This window comes from Rhineura floridana, chromosome 5 (genome assembly GCF_030035675.1).
Source record: "Rhineura floridana isolate rRhiFlo1 chromosome 5, rRhiFlo1.hap2, whole genome shotgun sequence".
NCBI lineage: Eukaryota > Metazoa > Chordata > Lepidosauria > Squamata > Rhineuridae > Rhineura > Rhineura floridana.
The window spans coordinates 113,677,016-113,696,877 of NC_084484.1; the positions used below are offsets into that span (position 1 = coordinate 113,677,016).

The 19,862-nt window shown below is 39.6% G+C and overlaps 1 protein-coding gene and 1 long non-coding RNA gene across 7 annotated transcripts in view; one reads left to right on the forward strand and one right to left on the reverse strand.

Annotated features, from left to right (window-relative positions):
* Nucleotides 1-680: 680 nt before the first annotated feature.
* Nucleotides 681-4,464, reverse strand: LOC133385264 (uncharacterized). Its single transcript, XR_009762838.1, has 4 exons — nucleotides 4,268-4,464; nucleotides 3,262-3,397; nucleotides 2,955-3,034; nucleotides 681-1,786 (listed from the first exon to the last, which is right to left on the reverse strand). It is a non-coding gene; the product is annotated as an uncharacterized LOC133385264 (long non-coding RNA).
* The window catches only part of NRIP1 (nuclear receptor interacting protein 1), a 103,388-nt gene continuing 87,022 nt past the window's right edge, over nucleotides 3,497-19,862 (forward strand). For all 6 annotated transcript variants that reach the window (XM_061627917.1, XM_061627918.1, XM_061627921.1 and 3 more), the window contains exon 1: nucleotides 3,497-4,056. The gene's annotated coding sequence lies outside the window, so the exon portion shown is untranslated. The remainder of the gene's footprint in view (nucleotides 4,057-19,862) is intronic.

A 19,862-nucleotide genomic window follows, 5' to 3' on the forward strand; every position in this document is an offset into this window, starting at 1 on the left:
AAATGTATAGTGTATAGTATACCCAGTCTTGGTCAATTACTAAGCTACTCCACCAAGTCCAAACCTCCATTAAAATACCTACTGCCACCATCTATTCACTTAATAGAGTTAGTATTATTTGGGAGGTATTGACTGTTCAGTGTTTCTGCCTTTTGTAAAAACATTTGGTTGCTAAGGCTTTCCTTGATTTTATCCTTCTGCCCTATTATTGTAATATTGGTTTGTTTGTTTTAGTTTGTTTTAATACATATTTTACTTTTGTAAACCACTTTCAAGATTTTTTTAAATGTAAACAGTGTAAAAATAATATAAAATAAAAACAATAATAGAAAGTAGTAGGGCTCTCTGAAGGGTACTGTTCCTGGCAACCTGAAGATCACTGATGAAAGACGTTTTTAACTGTGACTGTGTTTGAGAATGTTTTTAACTGTTTTTAGAATGATTTTCTTTTCTTGTTCACTTGTTTTTGTTGATATGTTTGCTGACCTGGCCTCCTTTGGGAGGAAGGGCAGGATATAAATTCAATTAATAATATAACAATGACAATAATAATTCACCCAGAGCAGAGAAGAGACAGTTAAAACATAACCATAAATTTAATTAAGGAACAGATTATCCAGAACAAGTAGCTATATACAGAATACTAATAGTTTTAATAGTCTATCCTAACATAAGTAACTCTTCTCCTTAACAACTAAGTTAACTCTTTTATATATGGTTTCATTACCCCTCTCATCTCACTCCCCTCTTGTCTTTCCGACAGCCACACTCTTGCCCATTCCAACTGTCATTTTCCAGCTGATTCTACCAGTCACTCTAACTCAGCACAAAATCCATTCCAGTCCCCTATCGTCAATAATTCTTCCACTTGCTCTTCTGTCACAGGGGCAAAAACCCTAAAAAACAACCATATAAGGACTGAGCATGCTTAGTGGCCACAAAATGCTAAAAGTCTATTGAGAGAAAAAAAGGGGGGGGAAACTGGGGTGGAGGGAAGGAATGGAATGGAGTGTCTGGAAGACAGCATGGCTGGTGGGCTGGAATGATAATGATGAGAACACACTGCAACATTTTGGTGCAGGCCCCACTTGTATCCGTAGACAGATTGAGGGCCACTTTTATATATAGTGGCACACAGTTTCCATATTGTTTACAAATGTGCAGATTTTATTACTTTCCTCTCAGTACATTTATCTGAAACTGCAATTATTTCTATTTACTTTTTTTGCTTCACATACTATTCTTATTGAACTTTGTGATGACATCTATGATAAATTACACTGCATATGAACTCTGTGTCAATGCATTAAGTTTACATCATGTTATACTTTATACAAAACCCTTCATTCTATTTGACCAATGAAATAGAGCTCTTTTAACTAAATCACCACCTGCCCTTCTTGACCTCTTAAATACAGTAATAATAGTAAAATTGTAAATTAATTCTGCTGTGGATGTAATTATTTTTTGTCTTTGTTCCTGCTTCTCTCTGGCTTTTTTCTTTTACTATCTTATAACACACATATGAATTTATAAGGTTCCAGTCTAGCCACTGATTAAAATAGGTTCAATTTTAAGAAACTAATTTGTAAAAAATTAAAAAAAAAACATTCTTCCCCCTTCATAAACTGTTATCTTTAATCTAATTCTAAAATCATTTAGGGACAGTTCAGATTCTTTACAGAACTTTCCTTCTCTTGAGTGGTGCTTTCACTATACAGCAATTATGCTAAGTGAGATATCACATTGTTCCTCCCCAAAGCTTCTGGTTTGCCTTTGAGGTACTCTGCAGAAAATGAAAAAAAAAGTTTAAGTGTCTGAATCAGCCCTTTACCTCAAGTGATCTCAAATATGTCTAGCAGTAATTATTAATCAGACTGTGCAGTCATTATTGGGGGGGAAAACAGAATACAGAATTTGAAACCATTTACTCCAGAGTAGTCCCACTTGCAATTAGTTACCTGCAAGGGACATCAGTATTATAGCACTTGTGTGATATTTGCCATAGCCAAGGCGTGTTAGGTTGGTAGTGATAATGTGACAATAAGGACTCTGATATCTTAATGAATGACAGTGATTGTCTTGTTTTTCATCAAACCATAGGACTGGAAGGGAGCAGATATCAATCAAGCTCAGCCTTTTGCCCCAAGGCTGGATCTTTCATCTTCTTCCTCACTGCCACAATTAACTCAGATAATTGTTCCATAAACAGAAAGTAGAAACAAATTTGTACACCTACACATCACACTATTACTATTTGATCTAGTGGTGTGATTGAACAAAGGTGTATAGATACATAATAAAAGTTATCTGTTATTTCCAGAAATTCTTGAGGAAGCTGGATACTTTAGGATGTGCTGGAACAGAAACTGAGAGAAAAACTTTGATATGCATTCACACCTGATACACATGCACCTCTGGATCTCAGCCTTCTAGCTTGAAACATGTTTATGTATGGTGTTCTTTTTTGAAAGTTATAGGGAGAAATGTAATTTGACCAAACTACTTCTTACTTTTTATTACTCAGGTCTGGACAAATGGAGACCATTGCTTCCTAGTTTCCTACGCTTTAGACTGGGGAGGTTCCATGTTCTGTTCTGACCCTTGTTCCTCATGAGCCACATCTACCCAACTTGGATGACAAAGAATTTTTCACACTCTGGGTTTCTCCTTTTTAAATTTCCCCACCCATCCTGATGGTCTTGTACATCTCACTAAGACATCCTAGTGAATACATCTCACTGGTATGGTCTCTGTAATACTGGGGGCTTCCTTGACAAAAACCTTGAAAGAATGCCTCAAAATAAGATATCTGATGTCTTATGTCCTTCCCACTTTTAACCTTTGAAATCTTTCCACTCTGCCTCTAAAGCTACATACACAAGGCCATTCACCATGATAAAATTCAGGATAATTTAAAATGTGTTCACATTTATTGATTGGACTGCTATTACCTTGCACACACTCTTTCAACTCATGGATGAAGTGGAGTCCGTGACGAACACAGAATCAAAGATCAGAGGAGGTGAAACAGCTATTCCAGAAAAAATAATGCAAAACACAAGGGCTTATATCTGTTTATGCGATGCAATTATGCAAAGGTTTTCTCCTTTAGAATCTTCAGAACAGGATCTGAACACCCATACCTTAAAATCCTCCGCCCCCCGCTGTGTCTTTTGAGGTCAAAGCCTTTTACAATATTAGAAGATAAACAGCATTTATGCCTTTTAAAAAACAAAACCCTAGCCTTATTGTTCTTACGTTCAAATGTCCACTTTATTTTAAGCTTTTCTCCAGTTTAATAGGTGGTTCCAGGCAGGCAGATGATTCTGTGATCTGTGTGAAAGATATTCCCATTCCTCCCTCACACATCTGCTTTCCTGTAGCAGCCACCAAGCTGGGAGAGAAAGAGGTTAAAGCAGAGAAACTTGGCTAAGCCGATGAATGGCAAGGAAGGAGGGACGGAGGGAGGGGACTGACAGGGTGGAAAGAAAGGGAGAGAGGGAGGGAGGATCACGGGCTGCGGGTGAGGCTTTGAAAGTCAGCCTCACAGGCATTGCAGCAGAGCCCCGAACCAGCGAGAAAGAACGAAGACGTTTACACAGACGCAGATATACCCTGAAGAGGACGAAGATAGCGTCCCCGGAGAGCTTTGTGTGTGTGTGAGTTGTGAGCGCGCATGTTGCTGCTTGAGGCGGCGGCAGCACCACCAGCAGCACCGGCGGCGGCTTCACGAGTTGCTTCGCAGAGAGAGCGACCGGAGCGTCGCCCTCTTTCTCCTCCTCCTTCCCCCCTCTCCACCACCCCCCATTCCCATTAAGCAGCCGCTCGCTGGAGGTCTCCGTACTAGAACTAATTGCCGGAGTTCGCGCCCGCTTGTCAGGGGTGGCATTTGGAGCCGGCGGCGCGCGCGCGCGCGTTCGGACCTCTCCCTCAAGCGGACGGACTGACGAGGCGAGATCAGACAGACGGACGGAGCGAGCCACAGATAAAACTGCCGCTTCTTGGGGAAGGCGGTAGTAGCAGCTGCAGAAACGGTCGGCTGGTGTATGGGAGGTGAGTGCGAGGGCCATGGAGGCTTGAGCTTTCCCCTCTTTGGTGGTAGAAGGGACGGGAGGGGAGGGAAATGGCTGCGATGGTGGTGGGGGCGTAGAAGGTTGGGGTCTCCGAGGAGAAAGAGAGACGCTGCGCTGGCAGCCTGACAGAACCAGGGAGCGATTGAAGAGAGAGATGGAGCAGAGGGGCTGAGGCAACAAGGGAACAATACCAGGGGTTTACTTCGGATCCCTCAGGAGCGACAGATTATTTTCGGTGGCAGCCTCTCTCTGGCTCTCTTGCCTTCTTCCCTAAGCATTCAAATAAAAGTTTGACCGGTGATTAAAGGTAGGTGGGAGGGCAGGGCGAGCATAGTGTGTACTTTCCTTTCCCCCCCACCATTCCTCTAGCCTTTTTCGTTTGTTTGGATTCTTTTTTTCTGAGAGCGAGCCTCGCATCTTCCACCTTTCCTCCCTCCCCTTTCTCTGAATTATTTAGGGAGCCAGAAAGTCTTGTGCGCAGTAGCTGCAGTTCTACCAGCAGTTCCTCTGCGGGATTTGGAAGTGAAGAGAAAAACTTGGCGTTCACGCCAAGTGTTAACCCTTATTCATTTTCCCCACTCCCTCCCTTGCTCCAAAATCTCTTTTCATCCCCGCTCCTTTCTAAACTACTACCTCTTCTTAATTGCCTGCACAACCACACTAGACAAGGCCATGCCTCCTTTCTGTCTGTCCTCACCTCCTGTTATTTATCCACTTCCTCTCTGTCGCCACACACACACACACCGGCAGGATAGACGTTAAGAATTTTTTTCTCCACCCCTTGTGTGTCACATACAAACTCCCACTCCATCCTCCATAAAAGGTGCTTTCTCATCATTTAGTTCCATGTTACTCCCATCATGTTACTCCCCTCATCACATATTTTCCTTTTAGCCTGTGTTTCAAGCCCTACCACATTCTGTTGCACCCTATATCCTTTTGATTATCAAGCTAGGAAATGTAAATATTTGAGGTTTTTTTTACTCCTTCAGTGTGTTTTGAGAAAATGATACATTTGAGAAACTGAAAAAAATGACTTTAAAGGAATTAAACTCTATAGAACATGTTGGGCTGTTAATAGTCAGCACGTTTGGGCAGAAATTTTGTTATGTGACGGTAAGGCTCTGGAGGTGGCAGTAAAAGGTTTTAATTCTTTTTTATTAAATGTATTCCTGTTTGATAAGATTGTAAATCCTCAATCTTATTGAGCTTCTTGTTTTCAAATCATGCAGTATTTCCAAATATGAAAGTAGGGAAATAGTCTAGTGAATGTTCTATTTGGCAAGACAAAGTATCTTGTGAAAATCTAGTTTCTGTGTTTAAGTCAGAACTAATTAATTCTGTGATAACTAATTGTTGAGACCCTTTATTCAGTTGGCACCAAACAGATAAGGTAGAATGTTGACTAAGTCATGGCTTCATGTAGCATCATGCATATCAATGATAGAGTTTATTAGGAAAAGTGTCCCAATTCAACATAACGGAGTTTCAGATATAAATGATTACTTCCTTGAGGTAAAAATATTCCTGTTTAGGCTGTGGAATAAAGCTTCTTATAATAGCAGATGTGTGTGAATATTTAAACTTCTGTGTGACACATCACTAGGGCTCAAGGCAAAAAAAGTTTCTGATGTAAGTGTGCTGACTCTAGAGCAGTGGTTCCTAAAGTTTTCTCCATGGACCACTTGAAAATTACTGAGGGTCTTGGCAGACCACTTAATTATTTTTTCTGCCTGATGTAGCAATTGTGACGCACTGTGCTAGATGCTTAAATTGTCCTTTTATTGCTTCTTTTGTTTCTTATATTGTATTTTATTGCATTACAATTTGAACTCTGTGGTATTATATAGAATTCAAACTGTGTTTTTCACAAACATGCTGTTGACCACCTGAATGAAACTCATAGACAACAGTTTGGGAATCCCTGTTCTAGAGCATTGAGTTTAAATAGATATATTTTTAACTATTTTAACTATTTTAATGGCTACAAAAAATTGCTTGATAGTGGTTGGCTCTTCACATGGTACAAGCGGCTAAACTATAAGTTTAATACAATTGCTTGGCTCCCGCCTCCTTTTTTTGATAAAAGGAATATCGTAGATCAGCCTTTCCCAACCTTTGGGTCCCCAGATGTTGCTGGACTACAATTCCCATCATTCCCTGATCACTGGCTATACTGGCTGGGGCTGATGGGAGTTGTAGTCCAACAATATCTGGGGGCCCAAAGGTTGGGAAGGGCTGTCGTAGATTGTTGATATCTGAGTAAATTCCTCATTGCAAGCTGATAATAGATTGAAATTGAAGGTGTTATCTTTGTGTGATGTGTTGTGTGAAGAAACGTTGCAGTCTTTAGGGAAGGGCCATAGTTCAGTTGTAGAGCGTCTGCCTTGCATGCGGAAGGTTCCATGTTCAATCCCCAGCATCTTCAGGTAGGACTAGGAGAGACTCCTGCCTGAAACCCTGAAGAGTTGCTGTCAGTGTAGAGAATACAGAGCTAGATGGACCAATGGTCTGACTCAGTATAAGGCAGCTTCCTGTGTTCCACTGCATGTTGTTATCTGTCTTTTCTGCCTGCATTCTTTTTCTGACCACTAAAGAGGTTTGAGATTTTGTACAATTGATTTGGACAGAAGTCTTGTGTCACTCATCATCTTGGCCATTATTTTGTTCCTCCTTATGCATTGGAAAAGCATTTAAAGAAAATGTCAACAAAACATTTAACAGTGAAATAGTAACATTTTCATATTTACCAATTCAGTTTGTTAAATTTCATCTAATTTCTCTTATCCTTCCCAAACTGTATCCAATTTATTGGAGCTTGAATGGATGCTATTGCACAAATTATTCTTATTATTGATAGTGCCTAAAACTCACTGCATATAAGTAATATAATAAAACCTCAGATGCTATAATTTTAAGGAGAAGGAAGCACGTATGGTAAAAGTGCAAAGTGTAATTTCTAGACAGTGAAAGACAACACTTAAAAGAAATGTGACGAGTGCTTGGCATATCCCATCCATTGTGACATTAAGGTTTGATTCATGCATTATTTTTTTTACTGGGCACGTGCATGTTTTCTGTGTTTTGAATCTTCTTTATGTTCTGAGTTCTGAAAATCCCATTGAGGGCCTATGGCTACTAAGAATGGCTTATAAGTTAAAAGAAGATTTACAAGTTGCTTCTATCTACCTATGGCATCTTTTACACTTTTGTGTGATCAGTCCTGGGCCTGGAAATACGACATGTGCATTGGCCCTAGATTTGTTGTATTTCAGTTTTTTATTAAATGCTGGACAAGAACTCTAATCCTTTCCTTGTATCACCCTAAACAACTCAGTTTTAAGGTAAATGATCTGAACCAGAGCTGTGGAGTTTGTATGCCAAACCTTCGACTCTGACTATTTTTCTACTGTCCGACTCCGACTCCTTCATAAATGGCAAATGTATATTAACTAGTAATAACAAATTTATTGTAGTAAAATGGTAGCAGAAGGCATTTCATCACCACCTCGTGAATCATCAGGCTAGATTGATAGAACATAAAATATATTTTATTTGATTAAAATTTCTAAACAAGAAAACTTTCCTACATTCCTATGAAAGCTTTTATTTTGTCAGTACATTTCTACTGACTCTGACTCCACCCAAAATTGCTTCCAACTCCACGACTCCGACTCCACAGCCCTGATCTGAACTGGCCTAAATTAGGTAACTGGATTAGTTACTGGCCTAAACTAGAAGTGACAATTAAATGTATCTTTCCATTTATTTTGGGGGGGGGAGAGATCCCCCCCGACATGCACATTGTATCAGTTGGGCAGTATACTCCTTAAGGCAGCCTTTCCCAACCAGTGTGCCTCCAGATGTTGTCGGACCACAATTCCCATCTTTCCTGACCATTGGCAATGCTGGCTGAGGCTGATGGGAGTTGTGGTCCAACAACATCTGGAGTTACACTGGTTGGGAAAGGCTGCATTAAGGTGATAACAGAGGCTATGAAGGGGGAATATAACCCTTCCCTCTCCTGCTGCATTCCCAAGGAAAATCTCTTCTCTGAAGCTATTACGTACATTGGGAGGAAATCCCTTATTGATGCCAATGAGGGATTTTGTCCAAAATAAATACTGACTTTAGAATTTTCCTCATGACCACAGCAGGGAAGGAAAGGTTTAAATTCCACCTCCCTGGCTACTATGATCTCCTTAATTTACATTGTATTATATTAGATCCCTCCTCTCACCTGATGCAATGTGCATTTTAAAAATCTACCTGTTAAAAGCAAAGATACAGATTACCTCTTGTTTGGTTCTTAGATTGATTAGGTTATTTATTGATTTAGTATTTTAAGTGGAATCCAGAACCTTGATAAAGAAAGTGATGAATGGGTTTTGTAATAAATGTGCAAAAAGTTACCTTGTTTTTCAAAAAATATACAGATTATGATGATAATAAAACAAAAAAAAATTGCCATGACATAAACCCAGCTTGTATTCTGATTCTTGGTCATGCCTTACACTACTACTACAATATGCCAATGCAAATGTCAAGGCCGCATAGGTAGGGCTGGCGCCAGAGTGTGGCCAGGTAGGGCCCTGCCCAAGGCCCCCTGCAGCTCAGAGGGGCCCTTGAAGGGACCTTTCTTAGGGTGGGAGGGTAGTGCTCCCATTTCACGATCCACGGCAGTGTTGACTCCCAACTTTGCAGTAGATCGCAGAGAGGGAGCTCCCAGGCATCCCCCCATACAGACCATGTGGGCTTCAACAAGCCTGCACACACGCCCCAGCTACCTCTCCCATTGCTGGGAATGCTGTGTGTGCTGCGCGCACATGCCTGCCATCAACCAAGATGGTGGCAGAGGCTTTCCTAAGGGGCTTACGCTCCTGCCACCATCTTGGTAGATGGCAGGCGTGTGTGCATAGCATAGTGCACATGTGTACCATCAGCTAAGATGGCAGTGGGGGCATTAGCCCCCTTAGGGAAGCCCTCGCTGCCATCTTGGTTGATGGCATACATGCATGCATAGCGCACAAGTGGTTAACATGAGGTGATGGGAGAGGTAGGTGGGACATGTGGGCTGGAGCCACAGGGCCCAGGGCAGGCTGATGCCCAAGGGCCCAGTCGTGCTTGATGCTGGCCTGCCTATTTGGGTTTCATATGACACTGGTTCTATATTAATTTTAATTGTAGAACAATGGTTTTAAATTGTCCTGAAGAATCGTGGGGTCCTTTGAAAGATGATTAGGATTTGCTTGTTGATGCTGATGAGACCAGTGTAATACCAGAAAAAGTTACCTGAAAGATGTGCATTATTCCCTTGTGACATGCAGCCAATGATACTTTTATTGTTTTAGTGAGTGGTTTTAGTTCATATGAAACAATAATGAGAGTCAAAAGGTGAAAGCACTGCCCTGGGACATTTGTCAGAATCTTTTTCAACATGCAGAGGATCTGTGGTAGATAGATGTGTAGTTTCCTTGGCAGTAAATATAGTAAAAGTTCCCAGAACCAAGAAAGTTTAAAAACTGTGGTGCTTGAAAATCATTCTGAATGTCTACTGTCATAAGAACAGAGTACAGTATGGTAGAGAAGGCAAAAAGAGGGTACTTCTCAGTCTTGTTTTCTTTAGAGCAAACAATTGGCTTCTCAAGACTGTCTTCACATGCACATTTATTATGCAGGCCAATGGTCTTTACAATGACTTAGGCTGTAATCCTTTACTTACTTTCTGAGGAGTATGCCTGTGGGACTTTCTTTGGAGTAGACACACATAGGATTGTACTGTTAGCATAATAGGTTCATGGAATTTCTATTCAAAATACTTAAGTATCAGTAGCTAAGCCACTGTCTCAGCCCCAGTCCCCTTTCTCACAAGATAAGCTCCATGGTCAGCTGGTGGGACCATTATCCATGAAATTCTGTAAAGCACCATGCTCCCATAAATTGTGGTGGCTCCTGTAGACTGCTTATGCCAAACAGGAGCTGTATACACGAACATAGAATGGTGGGAAGAACGAGGAATAGTGGGAAATATGAGGCACTATTACAAGACTTTTCAGATATAGAGAAGAACATAACATCTTGAAGCTACTGACGTTACCCACATACTTTGGTTTCTAGGCAAAAAGAGCAATTGCTTCCTTAGGAATATGGAGGAAAACAGACAATTTGTTTCCCTAATTTATCCTTTCTACTTATATGTTGAAGCATGTAGAGCTGTTCATTTAACATTTATTGGTGTCCCTGCTGCCACACATACACATCTTTGCATGCATTCACACATCTAAGCTTTCTACATACCCACAGCCAGATAATCAGTTCAAAGGTCCTTCTGTTGGGTTCACTGCCTTTGTGTGCTTGTGGGGAGTGCAAATTTGAATATTTTGTCTTGTCTGTGTTATGTCTTTGTTTTCTTTCGATAGCTTACACAGGGACAAGTACAGCCAATTAGTATTAAATTATAGGTAAATGACAAATAAAACATCAGACTTAAATTACTTAATATGCTTGTAAAACATCTAGTAGATCTTCAGGGTATCTTTTTTTCCTGGACCGCTTCTTCAGATGTTTCTGTACTTTTTCTAATTTAAACATTTATTCACATTTTTGCACACTGCCTTGAATAGTTTAGAATGGCAACTCATAGATCAGATAGATACAATACATCTGAAAAGTTGATGACTTCCTAACTTGCATAGTGATTTGTGAATACTGAAGGATCTGTGGAAAAGTGATAAAATTGGTGGTGTGATAACTGCATTGGACAAATTATGTATTACTGGGTTGGATCCAAACTTTGCTGCCACCAGTGGGAGCATCAAGTGCCACTGGCAGAAGAGGGGGAACTCTCCAAAACAGCGTGGGAGGAGACACTGGGAGAGGGGCCTCATCTTGTCTGCCACTGCAGTACCACTGCTGCTGCAGAAGTAAAGCACCCAAGCTGCAGTGAAAGATATTTAAGCATGCATAATTTTCCCACGGAAATCAGTGAGAATGAAAGTGCCTAGCTGTACCTAGACCATGCTGACACTTGATAGCTTCTTATAGGTAAGTAAGAATGTGTATTTTATCTATATATTAACATTTTAACTAAAAATTAAGTGCACAGTTAAGCTTTTTCCATTGGAAGATAAAATGCTTCACTGGATCATGCCGTGCATTTTTAAAAATGAAAATTTATACATACATTTATAGTCTCTCACACATAAAGTTCAGAATTCTTTAAGAATACTTAGGCTACATTTTGGGTGGCATGAAAGGAAAGCTGTGAAATGAAAAACTTTGTATTGACAGTAGTCCTAAGAAAAATCTTTTAACTTGTCAAATGACTACCCAACACTATTGTTTTATGTGGTCTGTATAGAAATCACTAGATTTGAATATTGTAAAATAGGTAATGAATTATTTATTGACAGGGCTTTTGGTCAAAAAAAACCCAGGTGCTAGTACTCATATCTTGATAAAAGTCCTGTGGGTACCAGCAGAAAATGGCTATGGGCAGTAAAAAAAGAGGTACTGGTACTCCATACTGGTGAATGCTGTCACAAAAATAGCCCTGACTATACATACTTATAGAGCTAAAGGTAATGAAAAGGCTTAAAATGTTGTTGCTTTAGAAAATTGCATAACTCTTTAGAAGGAAAGATTGGGGAGAGGTTAGGAGTTATTTTGCTTGTTCAGTTGAGTACACAGAAAGACTAAATTGAAAACTGTTTAAATCTAACCTGATATATTATGGTTTACAGAATGGTTAATAAGCATTGTGTCAGCTTGTATTTGGTACCACTTATTGCTTAGATAGCTTAAATTAGCTTATAATGGTATCGAGTGGGGTAGAACATTGTCCACCACTATGTTTTCCATAGAAATATTTTCATTTCCAAAAATGAATTGCTTTGTAAAATTAATTAGTAACATAATGAATAGGCCCAATATCAAGTCAAATGCAACAAGTTCAAAGTTAAAATTGACGAAGGTGTTTATACTTAGGAAGTACATTTTTTAAATTACTGTATGTCTGTCTCGTTTAAATATTATCGACACAGACAGCATAGGCATTTATAAACAAGGAGAGGGGGTAAAATAAAATGAACAATATATAGCATGAATTAAAAATCAAGCCACGAATTCACCTGATTAGTTGTAAATTAGAGCCAACATTTTTATTCCATCTAAAATATTGCAAGTTAAATCAAAAGCAAAACTAGGCCTATAATTACTTGAAACCACATAGAGGTGTGCTTTCTTGACTATTTGGACCTAGTCAAATAATTAGTTAAACTACTTTTGGCTGTTGGGAAAAACTTTTGAGATATTTATACCAGAGGTAGAATTAACATGGTGTACTTTTTCTAAATATAAACCAAACAAACATATTGAATTAGGTTCTAGTAGATTTATGGCAGCAAGAAGTTTTCTGATTCAAACATTTCTGCAAACATTACTGGATGGTGCAAAAATATTTGCACATTAATTTGTGAAGTTGGTTTGAGTTTGGTAAAATGCTGTTCCAGGTGTCATACAGATTAGCCCAGGACAACTAATTGTCCTCTACTTGGAAGCATTTCCAAACCTCTGTTACAAACTGTATCTACATTGGTGGTATAACCTCCTAAATTTACTAATAATCTCACCAATATGAAATATGAGTTACTGTGCTATTAAGGAACAATGTAATTAGTAATGGCTGCCTGTCACAGGAAAGTAAGTTTTATAGCCCAACAGTATTGCTGTAATTTTGTAATTTTTTAAATTTAAATTTAAATTTTTTAAATTTAAATTTTTAATTGTAATTTTGCTATAATTTTGTTTATATATACTGTAAGTGAGGAACTGAAAAAAATGTCGTAGTCTATCCCTGCTGTTTTTCTAGCCAGTCTGGAATAGAAGCATTATAATGTTGTTTGGGACTCGTAGAGGATAATCATTTTCTTCCCCACCCATCTGAAACCTCCCCTCACTGTGCTATATAGTGCTAAAGAGCTCAGGATCTCTGTGGCCTCAATATCCATGGGCCCTGAAAGTTCACCGGACCATTTGGTGTGTGTTACAATAGCTTTTTCTTTTAATTGACAAATGTATATGCTTCTATGAACCCAGGAGGTCCCCCAAGTATGAAGAAACCACTATCTTATTTTTGGGTGGCCTCATTTCACTATCAATGACTCACCATGTTCAGTATTAGGGGGAGTGGTAATCTTGAAATAAGCATATTGAAATAATCTAAAAAGTACAACAGTACATTCTGTTAAGCTGAGTGTGTCTTTAGTTTAAGAATGTAATCAGTGCTGTTTCCCACTTTTCTTGAGGTTTTTTTGGGGGGGAGTTGAAGACCTATCATATGTGGGTAGACAAACATAGTGCTTCTGCTTTCAGCAGACTTGTTGGCATTTAATATTTTACAACAAAATTCTAGTTTAACATATTTGAACTTGTACTAGATAGGGTTAATAGGTTAGCACAAAAGGTCAAATTGTAAGGCATTAGGCTTAATTAAGGGAGAGCAGGAGTGGCAGGAGTATGTGAAACCTAAATGGGTTTCCCACAGACTAATGTCAGTTACAGTGCAACCATGCCTCAACTTAAGTGAGTTATTTTGTACAAAGGGCAATAGTGATTAACAGTTTGACATGCTAGACATTTCTAGCCAATCCCATCTGTTTTAGAGGTTAAGAAAGCACACCTTTATGAGGTGATGGATTGATTTGTGTGCCTGTCTGGTAAAGATTAGAAGTTCAAGGCCAGTGCTGTAAATGTCAGTTAAAGAATGTTACACTTTTTTAGTAGTTATTTTACTGTCAGCTGTTTTGTGCTAAGGCTAGCTGTGAATATAAAGCTGCTGTAGAATAAGAATAACACTTCCCAACCACCAGAACAGGTGGTGTGACTAGAACAGATCTGCTGTGGGTATATATGCTTAAATTCTAATTTTGAACTGGAATTGTTTTGTAGCAATTTTTCTAAGGACTTCACTTAACATGGAAGTAATTTTCTGAGGAAGTCTACATATATCCACTTAATAATGATTTTCCTGAAATTCACATCATGATCTACTTAAAATGGTCTGAGTCTGTACTGAAGGCAAAGCCCTTCAGGGCTTTCCAAATATTGAACAGATCAAACACCTTCAATTTCTGTGCCTCCAAAGGCAAGTGTATCCCATGTCAGCGCTTGATCTCTAGCTTTTGGCTGCCAGGTTTAGAATGTTACAGCTTTTAAAGCTAGCGCATATGCTGCTTGCCCACCTACTTGCTTGTTGCTGTGCCCATCTTGCAGTGCTAATGAACTACCACACTTCTGGGATTACCTTTAAACTGAAATAGAAGAAATGGATTCAAGATGGCTCATTCTTCTTCGGCTATAGCAGGTGCTTTGGCAAAAAGCCACTCTGCCTAGTAGGATGGAGCATCTTGAAAGCACTTGATCTTAGGTGATGATGGAAGAGGTGAACTGTGTGACAGAGGCATTTGTGGAAAAACAGCAAAGGGAATGGGGGTAGAGAGATGCGGAGACAGGAAAGGGGAACATGGATACAGAGATGAACAGCGGGATTGGGAGATAATGAGAGACAGTGTCTGGGATTTAAACAAAGCACTAAGCCAAAGTAGGGAATTGACCTTTAGTGTTGTGGCACCTACCCTTTGGCATTTATTCCCCTTAAATATTAGACAGGCGCCATCTCTTTTGTCTTTTTGGAGCCCATTGAAGACCTTCCTCTTTCAACAAGCCTTTTAAGTAGAGACCTTATCTTGGCTTGCATCTGTTGGAATTGTTTTTAGGTTTTTTAAAAGATGTTTTAAAGATTTATTTTTAGATATGTTTTATTGTTTTGGCTTGCTGCCCTGGGCTCTTTCTGGGAGGAGGGATGGGATATCAGTTTAATAAATTGCTGGCCTGGGTTCCTTCTAGGAGGAAGGGCAGGACATAAATAAATAAACAAGGTATGGCTTAGTGTGACCAAGCAAGCATGGTTTGGCTTTGCATTATGTGCAAACCTTGTCTCATACCTTCTCTCACTCCAGACAAACCATGAGTGTAACCATGTCTTGAGAGACAAACTGGAAGTCAGGGTTCACACGTTACACTAAATGAAACCATGGCATAGCTCTTGCAAATGCAGCAGGAGAGGAGCAAAGTAGCCATGATGTTCTAATTGTGCACCAGCATGCTTGCTCATTCACTTTAAGATTGGCTTAGCATTATGTGAGATTGGATAGAAAAGAGAAATAACTTACTTGGGTGTACAGACCAAAGGAAGACACTGTTTCATTCACAGAATGCTCCCAATTTTATATCTCTTTGGTGTGCATACATGTGTGGATATGAGGGGGTATGCATTGGTATGGGAATGTGCAAATACTGTCTGGAAAAAAGTGTGTGTGTGTGTAAGCACATGTGTGTGCACGCTCAAGGTTCCATTCCTTGTGCTTTGTCCTCTTCATTAACCCTGCTGTTTGCTAGTCCTTGTTTGTTTGCTATATTTTCTAATTGGTTGGCTACCTCTTACAAGTACAAATACAGTTTAATGGACAGACATTATCAGTATTTAAATCTTTACCTCCTTCCACATACCATTTCTGATCATTTAACTTTAGTGAATGACTCATGCTGCCATCTTTATTATTTATGAAGGGTGGGTAGATTTTTGTAAAGATTTTATGCAGTGTGAACTAAACTTTATTTTGATCCAATTTTGCTATAGTAGCACCCAGTACCATCTTCAGTCACATCATGTTTACACATACTAAAAAGTCTGCCTGCCCCAAGAATTATGAAGTGGCAGAAGGTAGGTATTGACAGATAGGAGGATATGACAAAAAGCTACCAAAGAGCAAGATAATTCTGTGATCTCACTGTACCAGCTGCTTACCTACTGTGTCAGAAGGCTTCATATAAGCTTAAAATAAAATAAGTGGTGCAACAAATCACTGTGTGCCTTATCACTTTTATGACTTTGTAAACTCGGGAAAATGACATCTCTTCTACTTCAAGATTTATACACTGTTAAGGAAATAAAAGTGATTTTGATAATGTTCATGCACAGTTAAAGGTGCTTATTCTAATTAAAGTCAAGCAGAGGTCAAATAATGTTGCTGTAAATTGTCTGACTGCAGCTATGTGTTGTTCCAGAGCTTCAGAGATTGCAACATACCTTGGTTTACAGACAAATATACATGTTTGTTAAGGTGTTACTATGAATATTGATTCTTGATGGTTGTGGCACACTAGTATTTGTTTTTAATGGAAAAATATATATTAAAAACCTTTGTATTGCAACTATGCCTGCAGTCTTTAATCAATCAAATAATTAATTTAAGGTATTCTGTTTGATTAAAACTTCTATTCCTTCCAATGATTTGCCTTGCTAATCTGGCACCATTTTGAAGCATAAGAACGTAAGAGCTTGCTGCATCAGGCCAGTGGTCCATCTAGTCCAGCATCCTGTCTCACAGTGGCGAGCCAGATGCCTATGACAAGCTGACATTATCAGAGTTTAAGGACACGTTCCAGCCAGATGAAAACACTCAAGGAGTGTGTAAAACAAGTTTAGTGAGGAGTGTGGCCTGGGGAGAGTCCAAAGGGCCAGATAAGAACACAAGAAGAGCCTGCTGACCCAGAGGCCGATCTAATTCAACAATTTGTTGTAAACCTCCCAGAGACCTTTGGCTATGAGGCGGTATATAAATGCAATAAATAAATAACAACCTGTTCTCACAATGGCCAATCAGATGCCTATGGAAAGCACACAAGTAGTACCTGAGCACACCAGCACTCTCCCCTCCTGCAGTTTTCAGCAACTGGAATTCCGAAGTATATTGTCTCTGACAGTGGAGGTAGAATATAGCCATTGTTTTATAGCCTTATTTTCCATGAATTAGTCTAATCTTTTAAAACCATCCAAGTTGATGGCCATCACTGTGCCTTGTGGAAGCAAATTTCATAGGTTAACTATGTGCTTTGTAATGAAGTACTTTCCTTTGTCTGTTCTGGATCCTCTGAGGCACCAAGGACAAAATGCAGAACAGGCTTCTGGTATGGATCCATGTACTTTCAATTTTAGGCTTCTTACTAGGAGCAACAGTTAAGCAGCAGGTGACCACAAAATGGCATGGTGTGCCACAAGCCTATGTCATAAAAAGGAGGGGAAGGGTAGGACTGAAAAAGTGAGTTTGAGCATACAGCAGTGGCATGTATCTACAAGAAGCCACCACGTAAGACCCATAAATTGGTACTGTTCATCCTTTGCCCAACTTGCAACTTGTGGCGATCATTATTCCAGGACAAATTGAGGAGAAAAAGTGTGGAGCAATGGCAAGGTTGCTGAGAGGGAAGAGGACTTGTAACGTCCAATGTTTATAATTGCCTAGTGTGAACACAATAGTCAGCTGGAGAACAGTGCATCTAGCTGTCGACTCAGGAGATGTAATTAAAAAGAGACTTCCTGTTACATTATTGACTAAAGTGCCCACATAGGAACAGTCCTGCTGGATCAGACCAAAACTCCCATCTAGTCCATCATTCTGTTCCTCACAGTGGCCAACCATATACTTTGGGGAACTATAAGCAGAAAGACAATAGCCCTTTCCTTGCTGTGCACCAGTGGATACTCAGTGGCATGCTGCCTCTGAATCTGGAGGTTCCATCATGATTAATAGACCTGCTCACAATGAGCCCACAAGCCATCTACGCCAGTGGCGACTTCGTGACATCTTATGGCAGTGAATTCCATAATGAATTAAGTATTATGTGAAGAGGTACTTTCTTTTGTATAGCCTGAATCTACTGCCAACCAATTTCATTGGATAATCCTGAATTCTAGTATTATGGGAGAAGGATAAAAAATGTCTCTGTCTCTATACCATACATAATTTTATTAACTTTTATCACGTTTCCTGTTGGTTGCCTTTTTCCCCTAAGCTAAAAAGTTCTGCATAATGTAACATTTTCTTGTAGTGAAGGAGTTACAGATCTCTGACTACAGTATTCACATTACTCTTTTTTGCAGCTTTTCCAGCACTACCATATATTTTTGAGATTGGATGACCAGAATGGCACACAATATTCCAAGTGCAGCTGCAACATAGATTTTTATAATGGCACTAGGATATTAGAATTTTTATTTTCAACCCATTTGCTAAAGATCCCTAGTACAGAATTTGCAGTTTTCACAGCTGCTACACATTGTAGATATTTTCATTGAGCTATCCTTCATGACTTCACTGTTTAGTTACTGATAGTTCAAACCCATTCATTGTGTGAAGTTAGTATTTTTTAATCCCAGCATGCATCACCTTACATTATTTATATTGAACCAAATTTTTCACTATGTTGTCCATTTATCCAGTTTAGAGAGATTCCTTTGGAGCTCTTTGTAGTCTCCTATTTTCACCAGCTTGAATTATTTGGTATCATAAGCAACCTTGGCTACCTTACATCTCACCGCACTGGGTGACCTTCGGCCGGTCACTGCCTCTCAGCCTCAGAGGAAGGCAATGGTAAACCACCTCTGTATACCGCTTACCATGAAAACCTATTCATAGGGTCGCCATAAGTCAGAATCGACTTGAAGGCAGTCCATTTCCATTTTCAGCACTGTGGTGGTTGCATGCAGAGTTGTATCACTGTGACAGCAGGAACCAGTCTGACTGCCATGAAGGAATTTTTATTTATTAAATGTGGGTTGGTATGTGGTTAATTAGAAGCTTGGATTAGGAGGAGGGAGGTAAATCAGCTTTTCAGACTTCAGGAACCTTGTCAGAGAATAGTTGCAAAGAAGTGAAAATTTTACTACAAACAGCTTTTTCAACCACTATAGCACTGATGGAATTGTCTCTTACATGCAACTTTTAAAAGTGCATCTGGGCAGAGTGATGAAACAGTGGTGACTGAGCAGGGCTGTGGAGTCGGTACGTCAAACCTTTGACTCTGACTCCTCTATTTTTCTACTGTCCGACTCTGACTCCATAAATGGCAAATGTATATTAATGTATTAATATTAATAAATTAATATTAATATTAAAATGTTAATTTTATTTTGAAGTCAGAGTTGGTACCGTATATTCCGGTGTATAAGACGACTTTTTAACCCTGGAAAATCTTCTCCAAAGTCGGGGGTCGTCTTATATGCTGGGGGTCGTCTTATTAGGGTTGCCATATTGCCCGGATAGCCGGGTTTTACCCGGATTCTAAGCATGCCACCCGGCGCCCGGCTAGCCCCTTAAGTGGCCCGGATTCTCAGCTTTCATTTAAAAAAAAAATTAAGTTTCTAGGTGGTGCGGTTCTCGAGATATATATAAAAACGTCAGGCACCCCCCCCTGGTTAAATCTTTTTTTAAACTAATGTATAGCACTTCGTAGCTTTAACCCCGCCCGTTCAGGATTTCAGCCAATCAGTGAAGTGTTTGTTTGGTGGCAGTGTCTGCAAAACCTAATTGCGAGGCCAGAAAATGGTGGTTTCCCCTCCTGTTTATCTGAAAATCTCATAAATTGGGTAGGTATATACATTTCAGTTTTCCCCCCTGTTGTGTGTAGGAGTCAGATCCTGGGCAGTGTTCTGAAAACCTTCCCAATAGTTGCTTTTGGGGGTAAAAACAGTGCTAATCCCATATGTCCAGAGTAAATCCTATTGAATTCAGTAGGAATTACTTTTGAGTAGACATGATTATGAATGTGCTGAAAATCAATGGGACTTTGGAGTGAATGTAAAAAAGAATTGTGTTTGTGTTCTCTTTCTGCCCCCCCCCAGTCCTATTTTAAAGCAAGTAGGCAGGGCTTACTTAGGTATTGCAG